Genomic DNA, 18904 nt, shown 5'->3' with positions numbered 1-18904 from the left:
ACGCGCTATCTCAGAGTTCTATTTTTTTGGTTACACAAAGATTTCAACCTACGAAAACTTATCTTAATCGCTAAATCAGCCTGTACTTTTATACTGTATATGGCAGCTTTATTTTAAGAGATAGGATGCTTCAGTTCTTTATCAAATCATACAGGAAATATCTTATTTTTATGGTGGTCAAAGGAACATGCTGGGTGTATATATTCATACAAAATATCGTCGGTATACTGCGAAAACCAGGTAAATGTCGGAATACCGAAATCGAGAAAAAACGTTTTTAAAGTTTAGTTTTATATTGTGAATTAAGCAGTCAGCTTGTTTTTGATATTAGGTATTCTAGTGAAAGATGCATATATCTGAAATGATATTCTATCATTAGTTTGAAAAAGTTGAGACACCTATCTGACTAATCCTAAATTTAAGTTGGAAATGCTATCACTTAACTGGTTTTACCTGTAAATCTAGATAAATCAATTACTCTTCAAATAACATGTTTAACACAAATATAATAAACCAAGTATAATATTGTCCAGTTTTGTGATTGAGATATGAGGCTTTTACTTCTTCTTCTCGTGCCACTCCTAGCGGAGATTGGAAATCATCATGGCCACTGCGACTTTGTTAGCAGCGCGCCTAAAAAGTACTTAAAAAGTACTAAAAAAGGCTTTTACTAGGTAATAGCAATGTTTTAAGGTATTAGTCGATATTTATGACATTTAACTGGTTTTCCCTGAAAATTTTATTAACAGCTGTGTGTAGTTATAGTTATTGTTTTATATGAACGACAGCAGTTTTTATCAAAATCAATCAAATCAAATTTATTTCGAATATAATAATAAATAATAAACAATTATATTATTATAAGGCTTCCTCGTCCGATTCGTCACTGAAAGCAGGCTCTGGCAAGATGTTTGTTACATCATTTCCCGTTTTCAAATTACGATACCACCCGTGATATTCCTTCGGTATCACTCCCTTACTAGCTTATAGCTGTACCAAATCTCTCTTTTTTGCTATGCTAATTTTCAAATGTGCATCATAAAGTCGCTTAAGTTCTTCAAGATTGCTTGAATTAGTTGATAACTTGGCGTGCTTTTTTCTTGTTGACTGCCGTGCAGTATCAGTAAGGAAATAATTGAAGCTTTTTGACATGTCATAATTAAAATAGATTCTGTTTGTCTCTCCTTTCACGAATCTCTTTTTTATCTTCAACCACATTATTGTTTCGCCGTTTTGGTCTTTTGTCCGGTTTTTAATTAAAGTGTGTGACACATTTTTTTAAATCATAAAAGTCGTAGTATTTAAATTCTTTACATTTGTATGGTTCTATACATACTTTTTATCATCACCTTGATATTTCTATTTCCTCTTGCATTTTGAAAAACAGACAAGTAATCTGGCATCCCATAGATAGATCTGTGTTTTTTAGCGGTTTCGTTACTACTCTGCATAGAGTCAACTTCCATATAGGAATGTCCAGAATCTAAAAATTTGTGTTCAATAATATTTAAACGGATTCTGTCCTCTGCAGGTATCAGAAAATAAACTTATTTCACTTACATATTCTGGAACACATTTTGATAAGTAGTGGAGTATAATGCTTTCTATTTCAGAACTTCCTTGTCTACCGTTAATTTCTGACCAGTCAAAACAGTAAGCTGCATTTGGTAATGCGGCTTCATATACACACAAATTGTAGACACATAATTTTCGAGAATAATATAGTTTTCCAGTCAATCCACTTGGAATCTGTAGTACGGCCTGTAGATCGAAAGTAACTGAAACAAAATTCCGTTGTTCATTAGATTTTTTTATCATTTTGTTTTTTAAGATTACATACTTCTTTTCTTTTCTGATGTTCTCTGTAACTGTCTTCTAAATCCGATTTGTCAGTTGGATTAGCCCTATCATATTTATTACAAACTAAACATTGATCTTTTTTAGCAACAAAAAAGCTTAAATTATAGTCGTTTTAAAATTTTCTTCGATATGTAATTTCGCTAACACTTTCCAGTTTCTTCTGCACATAGTCATTTATAAAAAGTTGGTACATTTTTTTTATACTTACATTTTTGTCCAAATATCTACGCTTTGAAACTTTGGCGAATATAATGTGGGGCCCATGTTGGAAAAGACTCAATATGAGCCTTCACGATTTTTCGGGTTTTGCTGCTTGTTTTATTTGGCGGTGTATGCTTGCCTCTTTTATCCGTATCTGCATAACAGCCTAGAATATCAGTTTTTCTTTACACATCTTGTATTAACGACTCTGATATACAAAGTGTCTTACAAAGAAATTTCTCACATACCTGTATGTCTTGACCATTCAAAGAAAAGTAACACTTTTTGAAAAATGCACGTGGTTTTTTAAACTTCAACGGACTGCAACGACTCTCTTTGGTGGCTCCGTTTTAATACGTGCAATAAGAAAATGTTTCTGGCCTATATATTCTAACTTTCAATAATCACGACATAGTCTTTGTCTGTAATCTTCGCTGAAATAATTGGCACATTTGTAAAAGCACTCTGAACAATTAACTGGTTTTGGCATTGCTGGTATATGGTCTTTTTTTTATCTTATAAGGCAAACCCTCAGCACGCCTCCTTTTTGCGACATTTATTACCCAATCTTTGGGGTTAACTTTTCTCCAACGTTTTAGTGGACGTACGTCTTTCCATACTTTGTCAAGAAGTAGATTTAATATCCAACTAGCTATTTCAGTTGACACTAAATTATTCGTGGGTGCACCTATTTCAGTATCTTTTTTCTCATTATTTAGGCTATCAAAATGTGTAAATCATAGACTTCCTAGAGAGAGCGATCCCTCTTCACTTGGCTGATATGTGGGGTCTACATCTGAAAAGTCAATATCAAAAATGGATTCCATCATTTAGACTATATTGTTCTCAGAATCATCAACAATTGAACTGTTGTCTTCAGTTATTCTATCTGTGTATGTGTTATAAAGATCATTTATGGGTTTAGCTTAGTAACCATTTCTAAATTTTAACTCAACCCGTTTTCAGGTAGAATGAAGTAAGTGTACTTAAAGGTTTTTACTAGTCGATATGAAAGAGAAATTTTAATAAATCATACACGTAAAATGTATTAAAGACACTTATCACCTTTTTAAATATGGTTTGCAGTAGTAGAAATATATTGTTGTCCGGCATAATAATATATGTGGGCTTACTTTGTTTTACATGCAACAGAACTTTAATTTTATGGAAGTAAGTAGCGATATATTGTTTTATTTGAAAACGAAAAGTTGATTAGGTGTAACTTATTTGTTTATTACACAAATTATCTGCTGAATGGTAAGTCGTATCATTTATTTGGTTTTACCTGTATGTAGAGCGGAAAAAGCTGAGAATTTACCTGGTTTTCGCAGTATACCGACGATATTATAAAAGATGTTAACACATTTCTTGGCACTCAAATCATTTTTAGTCGAATCTTCATCAGTTTCTATTAGAAGTAATGTATTAGTTACTAATGATCCTGTTATCATGGATGTCAAAATAGTGTTAACCTTTTTCATTGTAATTCTTTATTTATTGGAATAATAAGAATAAATGATAGAAAATATTTAGTTACGATTGAAATTGCAGTTATTAATATATAATATTCTTTTTTTTTTTTCATGATGATGGCCTTCTTGCTTACCAACACTCTACAGCTTTACTATCTGGAACTCTGCGGACCTACCAGCAAGCCGGATGCGACGACGAAGTGGTAGTGTTGAATTGCCCAACTGGAACGAGCATATCCATCGAACTTGCCCAATATGGAAAAGCAGAAGCTGAAGCATCAATATGTAAACTAAGATCGACGCGGTCTACAATTTCAAGATCGTCGTACAACTACAACTCATCTTGTCTGTGGCCCAACGCAATCCAGGTCAGTAGTCAATTTATTTCTTTATGTAGACAAATAAATGTTTATATCTATGTATAAATTGAAAGATAGGTATATGTCCAGCAGTGGACGCGATTGATTGAATGATGATAGATAGAATGATGATTGAGTGATAATGATGCAGGCATAATTCTGAGCGATTGGCTGTAGTCCACCTTTATTTCTTTGTCAAAAGGTGAATGTTAGAGAGGTTATTAGCCTCATAAGTCAAGAACTGAAAGTATTTCTAAAACTGAAACTACTACAGAAAGATCAAATTAAAATAAAAATAAACAGTGTCCTATTAACAACCTATGAAACGCAGTCAATATGACTCCATTATGAAATGGTAACAATGGTTTGTAACATCTAATAGACCAAGTAGGGACAACATGCTACGAGATATAAATTAACTATCAGTAGAAACAATATAATTATATTTAAAGATGGTGGCATATATGTTAACGTTCAGCCACTTCAAATATTAGCGATATATTTATCTGGGCTGCAAAATCAATAGCTATCGAGCCTCATCTTCAGAAATTAGTTGCTTCATGGCACAACTAAGATCAGCTTTCTTTAAATACAAGAGAATTATTTGTGGGTAAGATATAAATCTGAATCTGACGATCAGAATACTGAAGTGATGTATCTATTTTGTGCTGCTTTACAGAGCAGAAGCATACAAAAGTCATGCTTAAAATTAAAAAATCGAAGCATTAAGAAAGATAAAGAGATCATAAAAACCAGAAAATTGATATATTTTATGCAACTTATAAGACAACCGAATAAGTACAGCTTATTAGATTTTATGCCAGGAAAATATTCAAAGAAGGACGTCCAGAAAGAAGAACATCGTGTCTAAGAGAGTGGTATGCGCAAACAACTGAATCTTCTCTTTTCCGGGGTATACCAGTTATTTTCTTTTATCTGGAACCCGTTTGTTATACTCCGGCTATTATATGATCGATCGATCCACACCAGTATTCGTGTTTACAGATCTCATGGATGTTTGATATATATTTAGGGATTCTACAGTATTCACTGCCTTCCCTCGCTCAACCGTTTCCATCTCTCTCTGTTGTTCCATTCTCCATCGTTTAGTCCTCTCTTACTCATGGCGTCGTCTACTTCGTTCCTCCAGGATTTTCGGGGTCGTCCTCTTTTCCTCCTTCCTATGGGGCTCCATTCGGTTATTCTCTTTATCCATCTGCTGTCGCTAGTTCTTCTTACATGTCCATACCACTTTAGTTTTTTGTTCTATATATGTTAGTATGTCTGTTTCTATTGATGTTCTTTGCTTTATTTCGTCATTACTTCTCCTATCCATTTTTGTTACTCTGCAGCATCTTCACAGTCATTCCATCTCTGTTGCTACTATCTTACGGCTGTTTTTTCTTGTTTATGATCCAATTTTCAGCCCCATATGTCATAATACTTCGCACTAATGTTTTATAAATCTGCGTTTTTGTCTTCATATTTAGGTGTCTATCCCACCATACTGAGTTAAGTTGTCGGATTGCTGTTCTTATTTGTCCTAATCTTTGTGTAATTTCTTCCTCTGTTGTTGCCTTTTTCGTGATTATAAACCCCAGGTATTTGAATTTATCCTTTCCTTTGATTGTTACGTTGTCATCAATCTGTAGATCTTCTATGTCTTCTTCACTTGTAGATAGGTACTCTGTTTTCGCGAGGTTAATATCTAGGCCAGCCTTGGTATATTCTTCTTGTAGTTTCTTTATCATGTAGCTGAGGTCGTCTTGGTCTTGTGCAATCACTACTTGATCGTCTGCAAAACTTAACGTATATAGGTATTTCGTTCCGTACCGGTACTCCCATGCCTTCGCATTTTCTTTTCCATGTAGTCAAGGCTTTCTCTAAGTATATTTTGAATAGGGTTGGAGTGTGGAACAACCCTGCAGGAGCCCTTTTGTTGTGGTGAAGTCTCCTACGATTCTTGTTCCCATTTTAATGGACACTTTATTTTCTTTATACAGAGCTTTTGTAGCTTCTATGAGTTCCGTCTGTATTTCTAATTTGTACATTGCCTCCCCTAGTTCTGACCTTGGTACAGAGTCATACGCCTTTCTCAGGTCCACAAAAATGATAAATGTATATCTTATTTTTTGCATTGTTCTTTTCCAACAGTTGTTCCAGTGTAAAATGGGGTCTATGCATGATCTTCCTGCCGTGAAACCTGGCTGATCCTCCCCGATTTTACCTTTTATTGCTTGCTCTCTATCTTCTTTTGCAGTATCTTCCCATATAATCTTCCTATTGAAGGAATGGATGTTTATGCGGTTACTTAGTAATCTCTAAAAAGTTTTTGTATTAAGATTACTTCCAATCTTTTCATGGAAACAGTAAATCTTGTCAAAAATATATTACTGTGTAGGACTCTGATTGGTCTCATTGAAACGTCTGGTGGTCTTTAAGTAGGTATGTAATTTAAGTCTGTAATACGTCATAAAATTCCCAGCCTGTAACACCTTGTAGAAAACATCGGCGATTGAAAACACCAGAATTTATCCAGCCTCACCAACCTTCTGACTTTTTACTAACCAGTCTTTTCATTTTAAGGCTTAGATTATACTTTCCTAGACGTATTGCATCTCCCATGCATCTCCATTCTGATTTTATTTGTTTCCAGATCTTCTTGCTACTGGCACATATTTGCGGTAGAGATGGAGTTTTGTCACCAAATTATCACACTGCTCGTTCTATTTTTGTTTAGAAAGGTCACTCATTTCAGAGTCCTCCGCTTCACATTTTTTTTTGTACTTTAGTTGTTCATTTTTTACGATTTGGGACGCACTACTGTTGGGCACAATAATGCGCTCTTATCGTGTTAAATCTAAACTTTTAGAGTTCGGCAGCTCCTTGGAGTATCTTTTAGGGAACACTTTCTACCCCTTCAATGAAGAATGTCAACTAACACCTATACACCTTTTTCCTACATATTATTAATCAATGAGTATATTGATCCATCAGGGTATATGAGATACTGATCTTACTGACCATATATAGTATTCGCTGTTACAGACTGTCGTGAGGCTTGTCAGAAGAAAAGCCACTGCAAATTTCAAACTAGTCCCAAGACTTTTGGAGGTGATCCCTGTCCCGAAGTAAGAAAATACGTAGAAGTGGCGTACAAATGCAGACCATGTATAAGTAATATTTTTTGTTTTTTATTGTTTAGGATTATTACTGTGTAACGAGTACATCTAAAGCCAGTTCAAATCGGTAAGGAAGAAAAGGAGCCCTAATCTCTAGTAATAATAGTACATGTAATTTGTAAAACTTTTGAATACAAGTAGCGTTACCTGTCACTCTTAAAAAAAAATTGTTGTTCGCCACTGAATGACGAAGAATAAATCTGTCACCATTTCTTATAGTTTACTGCCTACAATTTTGAAACTATATTTTAACAAATGCTATCAGGAATCATATGCGCAGAAGATAAAATTACCTAAAGATCCATGGGCGTATTTCCAGGTATCCAAATAGGGATTTTAAGGGCAAATCATTTGTTAAATTTTGGTACAAGTATTAATACAACTATGACATGACAATTTAATAGATTTATTGAAAATAATTTAGTTAAGGTAGCTTAAGATATAGATATAAAGACAACTGTGTTTTCGCAGATGAGTTTAGAAGTCAAGTAGCCTGTCAAAATAGTAAAATCAAGTTAAATTGTAATCCTAACTCACGAGTTGCAGTCTACAGTGCAAGCTATGGACGAACAGAATACGAGAGCATACAGTGTCCACAGCCACGGTGTGCCAGAGGAGAGTGAGTAAAGTATACTATTTTAAATGCTAGTAAAATACAGTTAACCTCTTATATAATTTACTTTTTAAATAAAATAAAGAGCATAGAAAAAAATCGTAATTAGAGCAAATTTTGAAATGAGGTTTCATTCTTTTGAGTAGCTAAAGTATGTCAAATAATAAGTGAAATGAGTCATTAGCGTTATCAGTTAGGTTTTTCGTATCGTTTAGCTATCCCTTGAATCTTACTATGAAAGTTATAAGTACATACTGTGTTAGAAGTATAAGTACATTTTGTGAAAAGTTTTTGCAACCAGTTAGGATTTGAAGCTAAAACGAGAACGATTTCCGAAGTGGAAATTGAAACGTCAATAAACGTATTTTAAACCTTTAATTGTGGCTTATTTCCATTTAAATAGTAATTAAAAAATAGTATCTGAAGTATTTTAAACAAGTTGTTGTTCTTGTTGTTGTTGTTTAAAACATACGAAGAATGGGACCTTTCTGTAAATAGAAACAAAACGCATATACTTACGCAATACAATGAAGTAGAAGATCTAATGGTCAACGAACATGAAACAATCAAGAACTGTGAATAATATATATATTTGGGAACAACAATCAACAAGAGTGGGCGCACCGAAAAAGAGATAGAGCAAAGAATCGTGAAAGGAAAAAGGGTGATAGGATGCCTAAACCCGATGCTTTTGTCAAAAAAAACTATCAAATCAAAGAAAGCATCTCTCTTTAACTCCATCTTTAAAAGTATAGTGCTCTATGGATGCGAAAAATGGCAACTTACTAAATCCCTTGAGCGACGCCTACTTGCATTAGAAATGGACTTCTGGAGAAAATCAGCTAGAAAATCAAGGCTTGATAGAATACAAAATGACCATATCAGAAATATAATGGGAATCAAGTCAACCATCATTGACGAAATTCAAAGGAGGACAAACTGATCTGTTATGGTCATGTGAAAAGAATGGACGACGACAGGCTGCCAAACCAAATTTTAAATTGGACGCCAAGGGAAAGAAGGAAGAGTGGAAGGCCAAAACAATCCTGGCTGGGCGGCATTCAGAAGGCAATGTCAGAAAGAACCTTCACCCTAGCGAATGTAATGACCGACGTAGCTGGAAACTGGGAACCGGAAGGATAACGCTATAAAAAACCGGGATAAAAAAAAATCTGAAGTATGAGTATTTAGAAAAACATTGTTTCAGGCGAAGGCAATAAGTCGTTGTAAATGTATGACAGGTGTATCGTCATCCACGGCTTACAGGATTGTAAAAATTTATTAAGTAATTGTAAAAACTTATTAAGTAATTCCCCAAATAAGTCGTGAAACTTTGCGTAAGCAGTTTCATAAATTACAATTTACTTATGGTAAGCATAGCAGAAATTCAGAGGTGATGAAGAAACCTGAAATCATTACATGGCGTCGCAACTATTTGCATAAAATATCAGAGTTTCGTGAGCATAGTAGAAAAATCTATTATTTAGACGAAACTTAAGTCAATGCCCATTACATGGCGCAGTTCTTATGGTCAATGAAGCCTGTTGCTTCCAAACTAAAACGAAAACAAGAAGTTGTTAGAATTAGAACAATATAAAGTTTAGAATACCCCAACCATTATCATTTGAAGGTAAAGTGCCTGAAAAACTTTTAGCGATTCAAACAGTCATTTGAAATTTACCTCTTGGCCAGTGGTAAGGTGGAAGAGGAAGAAACAGTAAAAATTGTTCTACTGTTAAATTTTTTGGGAGATGGACTTGATGTGTTTAATATTATTTAAAGTTATTTGATACTTTCCTGATCAGGGATAGACTAGTTTTAGAAACAATCAATAAAGATCTACAAGAAAAAATTATGCAGAATCATGAGTTAACCTTACAAAAGGCAATAGACATGTGTAGAGCATATGAAATTTAAAAAATACAGTTTAAAGAAAATTAGTCAAGTCAAACACTTAATATTCATTATGTAAAAGAGAGAAATGGTAATCAACTAGCAAGAGGAAACGCTTCAAATATCTACTTTAATACTGGAAGAAGCAGAAGATGGGAACAGACTTAACAAACAATTGCAGGGAAGATTGTATTTGTAACAGAAACGATTCATGTAATGCATGATTCGACGTATAACTTTTTTAAAATAAACTCGTTTTGGCAAGGTTTTAGAAGACATTATGTACATAACGACCAAACAAGCATCTGTGGTGTTGATAGTATTTTTCTATTGATAGACTAAATAATTGAATGTCCTTCTGAAAAATAAAAAATATATACTTATTTGAGTATTTTACATCTTTAGGTTATAGTAGACTTCCGCTCGTTCACTCAGTCTACAAATTATTAATGTGAATGAAAAGTTTTTTTATAAACTAGATGTAATGTATTTATTTTTATTATTATAAGTAGAAATATATAATATTCGATTGTTATGATCTAAAGTGACCAACAAGAAAATACATTTTCTTACGCGTCGCCAATAATCGAGTTCAAAATTTCCGAGAATTCTTAATGGGCACGTGATTTCAGCTACATTTCCACTTATGGCGCGTGATTTTCGATGACTAATTTCACTTATTATTTGCGAGACTATAGTCAATAAGGATTGTTTTATTTCAGCATGTCTTGTGAGCTACGCCACTGAAATTGTCATGCAGCTATGTCATGGAAAAAGAAGCTGCAACCTTTCAGCTGATATTGCAACCTTTGGAAAGCCCCTGCAAACCGGATTCCAGAATGTACTTGGTGGGTTTACACATGTGGTAAGAATATTGCTTATAACAAGGTCAGTCATTACAACACACAATTTATGAAGTCATGCATTTCATTTATCGATTGATCCGTGTTGAATGCTTTTGTTAGTTTGTTCTCTATGGCGCTACAACCCTTTTTTGGCGTCCGTTTACTACTTCTCCTGGCCTCTATTCGGGTTTATTCTGAAGAGTATTTTATATCAAATCTGTCATCGTTCATACTAGAATACCCTTTAAGTCTTTTGAAGATCATTAATAGAGCGATCACATAAGTTTATAGACCTAACATATGAAAAAGAAGAAGATACTCTTTAATCTGCTTGTGACTAGTAATACTCCCTCATTAATTGTCTGCCTGTATTATCTTCTTTCTCTTTATAAGCAATTCTGCTTGTTCATTGGCGAATTAAACCTCTATGGAAAGTTGTCACTCCATCTTTTGAGCGATCGTCCGATACTTCTTCTGCCGATTGGTGACTTATCTCTTGCTATTTTGACGACACGGGTGTCCTCCATTCTACTTATGTGGTTATTTCATTCTTTTTTTCATCATCATCATCATCATCAGTGGCATTACAGCTCGTTATGAGCCAAAGCCTTCTTCAGGACAATCTTCCATTCGCCCTGTCTCTGGCAACTCTTGTCCATGCTTTTACTCCGATGGATTTTAGATCATCCTCTATGATATCTTGATCCTAAGTTTTGGTCTTCCTCTGGCTCGGCTTCCCACTGGTCCTCTTCGGTCGAAAATTTTTCTGATTGTTGCATCTTCATCTCGACTAATTACATGTCCTACCCATCGAAGGCGTGCTAATTTTAATATATTTTACAACGTCAGGTTCCCCAAAACTTCTATATAACTCAAAGTTGTAGCGCCTACGCTACAAACCCTGTTCTTGGATTCTTTCATATATTTTTTCTTAGAATTTTTCTCTCTCGAAACGTTTAAGCAATTCTTGGTTGTTCTGTGTAAGTGACCACGTTTCAGACCCGTATGTTAACACTGGCTTTATTCTTTTTTTCTATTTTGTGTAATTTCCTGTAATTCTTCTCAGTACTTTTATACATGCTTATATATGTTCTCCTTATTTATTATTACTTCGAGGTATCATTATCGTAATCCTCTACAGTGAGATCATCTTTTTCTTTTTTTATAAATTATCTGTATAAAAAGTGGACCATTGTAAACTTTCCACTCTGATTTTGTTCTTATTAATGAAACAAAAAAAAAAAAAAACGCTGGGGAGTGTCAATTTTGATTTTTAGGGAGACATATATTTTGTAAATATTTAAATTAAAACTCTCAAATTATAAAATTATAAAATTCTCAAACTTCATTCCCCAAATTGAGAGAGGCCTTCATCTTTAAAATCTTTAACAGAAAGGCATATCGTGTGAAATATCATCTTAAAGTTGATTTTTTTATCTTTTCAACGGCACCTCGTATAAATATATTTTTTTAGTACCAAGAACAGTTCTGAAAGAACAGTACGAAGGATTTCTAGAAGCTGACGAAAAAGACGATGAAATTTCAAGCGTTGACGATAATGTGTTGGAAATATACGAAGGCGCTAACGATTACTTTAGGGAATTTGCTGCGTCTCCTCCCGATCCAAACATAGAAGGTGTCACGAAAGAAAATATTACCAAAGAGTTTCATCATGTCGATTCAAGCGGTCCGCCACAAACCACGAACAATTTTCTATTAAGTAAGTTTGTATTTAAAATGTTTTTATTCCTAAAGGATTTTATTCCAAATAGATTAGTAAATATTGAAATATACTCAGTGACATTAGAAGTGTTACACCCAGAAGAAATAATTTCTTGAACTTAATGTTTTGGCAACATGGTAGATTGAAACGATAACGTTGTCAAGAATTTTTTTAACAAGTAATCAAAAAAAATTAATGATGTGTTTGGCGACCCCGTAGCTGAATACATTCCTATATACGTCTAGGCATTGACAAAATGAGATGATCGATGTCTGCCTATGGCACCTCGTTCCAAGCAACTTGAACTTCATGTATTAACTGTGTAAGAGTCTGGAGGATGGTGCAAAGTGGACAGTCTCCTTCCCATCATATTCCATAAATGTTCGATATGATTTAAATCCGGAGCACGGGGCGGTCACGGCAAAACATTAACACCAACTTCCTGGAGAAAGTCCACAGTTTAACGAGCAATATGGCGATGCGCGTTGTCTTGCTTAAAAAGGATGTCTCGACAGCGGACGAGATAAGGAAGTAAAGTGGTTTGTAAGATGTCATCATCACGCGCAGCTATCATATTGCCTCGAATAAACACAAGTGGTGATCGGCTACCATAGGCAATAGCCCCAAACCATTACTCCAACTGACCTGTGTACATGCCTCTCAACAGCAAACCCGATATCTCGTCGCTCTCCACGGCGGTGTCTTACCATCCTACGACCATCATGCATTCCTAAACAGAATCGTGATTCGTCGCTGAATTCTACATTATGCCATTCTGTCACCCAATGCTGCCGTTCTCTGCACCAATTTATTATGTTGATGACAGTCTTCAAAACCCTAGAAGACGTCTTCAAAACTACAAATTGGTCAACCTATAGCATTAACGTTAATGGCAACAAGTTTAAACCACCTCAGATTCGCTGATGACATAGTGATAATAGCGAGCACATTCGAGGAACTGCAAATTATGATGGCTAACTAGCAGCCAGCTCCCAATACGTCGGCACACAGATGACCCCAGACGTATAACTATAAATGGCAGTGAGATAGAACAAATCCAGGAATATATCTATCTAGGCCAAATCCTGAGACTTGACAAAGAGAACCAAAGTGCGGAAATTACTAGAAGAGCAAGACTAGCATGGGCAGGATTTGGAAAACTTAGTTGGATACTTAAGAACCGCACGATACTTCCTATCATGACATATGGATGTCACACCTGGACCCTAACCAAGGCAAACATGAATAAACTAGCCATAACAGAAAGAACAATGGAAAGAGCAATAACCAAGGCAAACATGAATAAAATAGCCACAACAGAAAGAACAATGGAAAGAGCAATGTTAGGTATACAACTGTCAGATAAAAGAGGAACGACTGGGTAAGATCCAAAACAAAAGTCAAGGACATAGCAACAAAAATTGCCAAACTTAAATGGAGCTTTCGGGGGCCACACTGCTAGACAAAAAGACCAACGTTGGAGTACTACAATACAACACTAGAGACCTTACGAAAGTAAACGACCAAGAGGAAGACCACAGATGAGATGGGTTGATGACATTAAAAGAATAGCCGGAACAAATTGGAAATATGTTGCTCAGGATAGAGACCGATGGAAGGAGTTGGGAAAGGCCTATGTCCAAACATGGACGACAGAAGGCTAAGAAGAAGAAGACAGTGGTCCACAGTCAAAGAAAGCACTACTCGTGGGCGGAATGAAACCAGTCCAAAGGCTCGAATGCGACGGTTATAGTGTACGCATACTAACAGGTCTACCTACTACTCCAAACCATTGGTCAGCAATTTGACGCGTAGTAGCAAAACGTTCTCGCAGAGTTAGGAATCTAAAGCGCCTAGCTTGACGCTGTGTGGTACGCCTCGGTTGACCATTTGGTCTTCTTCGTGTTCCTATAACTTCGTTTGTTCACACACGACAGACACGCATAACCATCATTGCCGTAGAATTAACACACGACGACAAATTTTGCGATATGACAAACTTATATCTTTATACGCAATAATTCTACCCCTGTCAAAATCGCTACCATGGTGGTAATTTTGATGTCTTCGAACTCGAGGTATTTTCTTACACTGAATACAATTAGAATGAGGAATAATAAATAAAAAATTACTCTGAGATAGCGCGTAAATCTCGGTCTCTTCACAAAAAAATTTAAAGATAAAACTTTATTTTTAACAAAAAGTCGAAAAGATAAAACATTGATATTGTTATCATAGCATGTTTTAAATATAGTCATTCTGTTGCCAAAAAATTAAGTTCAAGAAATTATTCCTTCTGGGTGTAACACTTTTAATGTCACCGAGTATAATAAAAGCTTAAATTGTAACAGGAAATGGTATCAATATAAAGTTTACGTTTTGCAAAATATACCTATTCCTATTACGTCAAAATTGAAGTTTAATACCAATATGCAAGCAATTTGAATTATTTAAACCTTAACAAAATATAAAATCTTTGGTAATATGGCGTATTTTCGTTAAATAATTAAGATTTGTTACAGGCGATAAAGAAAGACTTTTTATCTACATCTTAATGACCGTAGCAGCAGTCGTCGTTGTGCTCTTAAGTTTTCTAGTGGCGAAGATATACGTGCAACATTATCGAGCAAAAGTAGGATTGAAATCTGAAGCCGACAATATAGCAGATACTTCGTTGCCCAATGCATTTGTTGGCGATATAGACGAAGTAGACGCAGATATAGAGTTAATAATGCCTGTACCCTCTCCGATGGTTCCATCTGGAGCAGTCTATTCAGCGCCCATTGGTAGTATAGCTGAGGTAAGACAACTGTTTATAGTAGATCTTAGATGGTTAAACTTACTCTTTTTATCATTTATCTTTTTATCATATTTTTTCCATGGTTTACTTGTTCTCTACTTGTTTACAGTTTGAGTAGTACATGAAGATACTTGTACTCCACAACATATTAATTCGATACAAAGTGATGAAGCAAATGAAGATAACAGGAAAAGGTAACGCCCTCCTCCTCCATCTATCATTTATTCTTCCATGCATTCTACTCTCTCCTGGCTTTGTGGTGTGCTGCATCAGAGAGAGAGGGAGAAAGTAACCGGTGCTTCTCTTTATTTGGTGTGACCATCCAAGTGGAGATCCTCCTCGGGTTCTTCTAGCATCTACTTTTCCTTCCACCACCAATCTCCCACTACCATAACTTAGTCTAGCTATGTGTCCAAAATACGAATAAGCTTTCTTCTTAGGTCGTGGAAAAGTTTCTCCAAGTATTCTTCTCATATTTTTACCTTTGTTTTGAGGTTTTCACTCCTCTTCAGTGGAATATTGGTATCTCTCAGTTTTCTAACATCATACTTCTTAATCGACTTACTTGTAACCTTCTTCATTCTGACTTTAAAATTACCGACAAATGGTACATGATCAGAATTTATGTCTGCCCCTATACAGATGTTCCTATACCTCTTATTTACTAGCATGTAATCAATCTGATTTCTTATAGTCCTTCCCATAGAATCCTGTGGAGATTTCCAGGTATACAATTTCCTTGGGTGTAGCTTAAACTAGGTGTTCATTATTACTAATTAATTTGCTTGCTCAAAAATCTCCAATTTATCTCCCCGATCCTTCCGGTTTCCCAGTCCAAGTGGTCTAACTGCAGATAATGTTTTGCTGGCCCCAACTTTTGCCTTTGAAGTCACCCATGACAATTATTAGGTCTTGCTTTTGCAACCTTTTCACGACTTGATTAATGCGATGGTATAGTTCGTCTACCTCTTCTTCTGTTCCTTCTGTTGTATGTGCATACACTTGAATTATATTGATGTCGATTGGTCTTGCTTTCAGTTGTGTGAGCATCACTCTTGCTGAGATTGGAAAGAAGTTGTCAACAGATTTTGCCACTTCTTTTGTCAATATAATGTCAACACCTAATTCATGTTTGCCGATATCTGTTCCAGTATAGTAAACGCGGTGTTCCCCGATATTTGCTGTTGCTGAACCTGGCCAACGCATTTTGCTTATTCCCAGAATATTCAATTTCATGTGTGCCATTTCTTGTACTGCATTAGGAATTTTACCTTCCTGTGCCATGGTTTTCTCGTTCCATGTGCCTATTCTGATGGCTTCTTTGAATTTTGTTCTTTTTGTTATACTTGTAACTGCTCCTCCCGGAGATCTGATTGATGTGCTTACTCCGGAATTGAATTGAGCTGCAAACATAGCTATTTGATTCTACTAGCACTTATTCAATCCGGATCTTTAATGTCTTGTCTACGAATAAGCGTTTAAGCTAAAATCAACTCAATATAGGATCGAATTGGAAGAAGTTCTGAGAACAGAGGTACATGGAGGATCGAAGGGTAAAGCTGATTAATGTAATTTAATATTTGAGAAAGATATTTCTCAGATCATTTATTTAGCTTAACTTATTCTCTCGAATGGCAATACGCAGATATTTGGAAATATTATACTAACAAGACTTGCTTACTCGGCAGTTACAAAAGTCCTTTATACCTAGTTATACTGGGGAGGGTCAGAATGGAATATTATAGAATTCTGAGTTACGTTATATTCTATCAGGACATAGTAACATTATAAATAGGATCAAAGATACTGAATGGATGATGATTATTGACGATGTAGTAGCCAGATGTAGGCCCAAAGTACTTTTCCAAGTGGACATTATCCACGAGAAAGATAGGGCAGAAGAAACATACAACCAAATATGCAGGAGTATACTTAATATGTGGGTGACAATGGCGTTTGGTACACAATGATGTATTTCTTAAAAACTTTCTAATCTGCGCCTGAAGGCAGATTATTTCACAGGCAACAAAAGGTTCACGTAGGTAAATTTAAATATTTTATTTTTGAACTACCCACATTACCGGTGCAATATAGGGCTACGTAGTTATCGAATAATCCTCGTATATAAAAAGAACTCGAGTAAAGATTTGCGATGGTCATCTTTTAAAAATTTATTACAACAATTTTCAATTTTTATTTCTGCGAAATTGCGGGATTTTTATCCTGCCCTTAAAATGTTATTCAATGTTGACACTTGAAGAGTGTCACTCGAGCATTACTCTGAGATAGCGCGTACAGAGGGACAATTTTCTGCCCCCATTGTGAACCAACATGTTTCTGATGATGCGTTGCGGGTTAACGCTTCACCGAAACGCACGATATAATTTTCTGCCGCTTGTCGTGGTTCATTATTCGAATCCCATTTATAGTCTAATGGATACGGTTTCTGTATCTGTCGATTTCGACGTTTTATTTTTGGCCAGGTAGATAAATTAGAATATTTTTCCCATTTTGTTTAGTTTATACAATCTTAGATATAATTAATACACTATTCGATACATCTGGTAAAGCATAAAAGAAAAATGTGGAGCAAATTTAAATACAAATTCATAAAAACTTTCTTTCTATTCTTGTTTAAGACTTTTTTTTAATTGCCGTATTGCCAGATTCCAGTAAGAGCCTAAAAACTTTGTTCGTGTCATTGTTAGCGTATTAGGAAATGACGCGATTGTTCGCCTATGAACGCTGCGCTCAGTCGCCATTTCAATTCAATAATTAACAAAAATTAGTTGGTTGTTGGTGCTTTAAAAATTTTATTAGTGATAAATAACATGAATGTATGTAGTTTTTATTAATGAAATAATCTTTTTCTTTAAGTGCCGTCTCCCGATCGGAGATTGGATATCATCATCACTATCTTTACTCTATCTACTGCTGCTCTGAAGAGTTCTATAGAACTGCATTTAAACCAGTCCCTTAAATTCTTCAACCATGACACTCTCCTTCTTCCTATACTCCTTCCTCCTCTTAACTTTCCCTGTATTATCAGCCTTAGCAGTTCATATCGCTGTCCCCTCATTACGTGTCCCAGATATTGTAACTTTCTTATTTTTATTGTGTTTATTATTTCGCATTCTTTGCCCATTTCTCGCAATTCTTCCGCGTTAGTTTTCTTCTTTGTCCATGCTATTCTAAGCATCCTCCTGTAACACCACATTTCAAAGGACTGTAACTTATTTATGTGTTCTGGTTTTAATGTCCAGCTTTCAAGTCCATATTGCAGTATCGAAAACACGTAGCATCTCAGTTCTAATCTAAGGTCTTTGTTGCAGAGAACTGTTTTCATTTTTACGAACGCATTTCTTGCTATTTCTATCCTGGCTCTTATTTCGGTTGTTTGATCATTATTGTCTGAAATCCAGGTTCCTAGGTATTTGTATTTATCAACCCTTTCTACATTTCCCAAATGTATGTTTGTTGGTATATTTGTTTTCTTTGTTATTATCATGTATTTGATCTTTTTTATATTCATTTTTAGTCCATATTTTTCACAGAAACTGTTTGTTTTGTTTAGGAGTAATTGGAGTTGTTCAGCAGAGCTTGCCATAATCACGTTGTCACCTGCATATCTTATGTTGTTAATAGATCTTCCGTTAATTATTATTGCTTCACTTTGAGATAGTAATGCTTCTTCAAAAATGGCTTCACTATATACATCAAATAGTAATGGGGACATAATACATCCCTGCCTAACTCCTCTCCTGATTTCAATTTCTGAACTGGGTTCGTTATCTATTACGATTTGTGCTCTTTGATTCCAGTAGAGGTTTGTTATTATTCGTAAGTCCCTATGATCTATGTCTTTTGTCTTTAGAATTTAGACTAATTTTTCATGTCTAACTTTGTCAAATGTTTTTTCAAAATACTCTGAGATAGCGCGACTCTGAGATAGCGCG

At 35.2% G+C, this 18904-nt stretch overlaps 1 pseudogene; it reads left to right on the top strand.

Annotated features, from left to right (window-relative positions):
* The first annotated feature begins 3680 nt into the window (after positions 1-3680).
* Positions 3681-15066, top strand: LOC140432065 (protein eva-1 homolog C-like; annotated as a pseudogene).
* Positions 15067-18904: the final 3838 nt, after the last annotated feature.

Source organism: Diabrotica undecimpunctata, unplaced genomic scaffold, assembly GCF_040954645.1.
Source record: "Diabrotica undecimpunctata isolate CICGRU unplaced genomic scaffold, icDiaUnde3 ctg00002715.1, whole genome shotgun sequence".
Lineage (NCBI taxonomy): Eukaryota > Metazoa > Arthropoda > Insecta > Coleoptera > Chrysomelidae > Diabrotica > Diabrotica undecimpunctata.
This window is presented reverse-complemented; position numbering and strand designations above follow the sequence as displayed.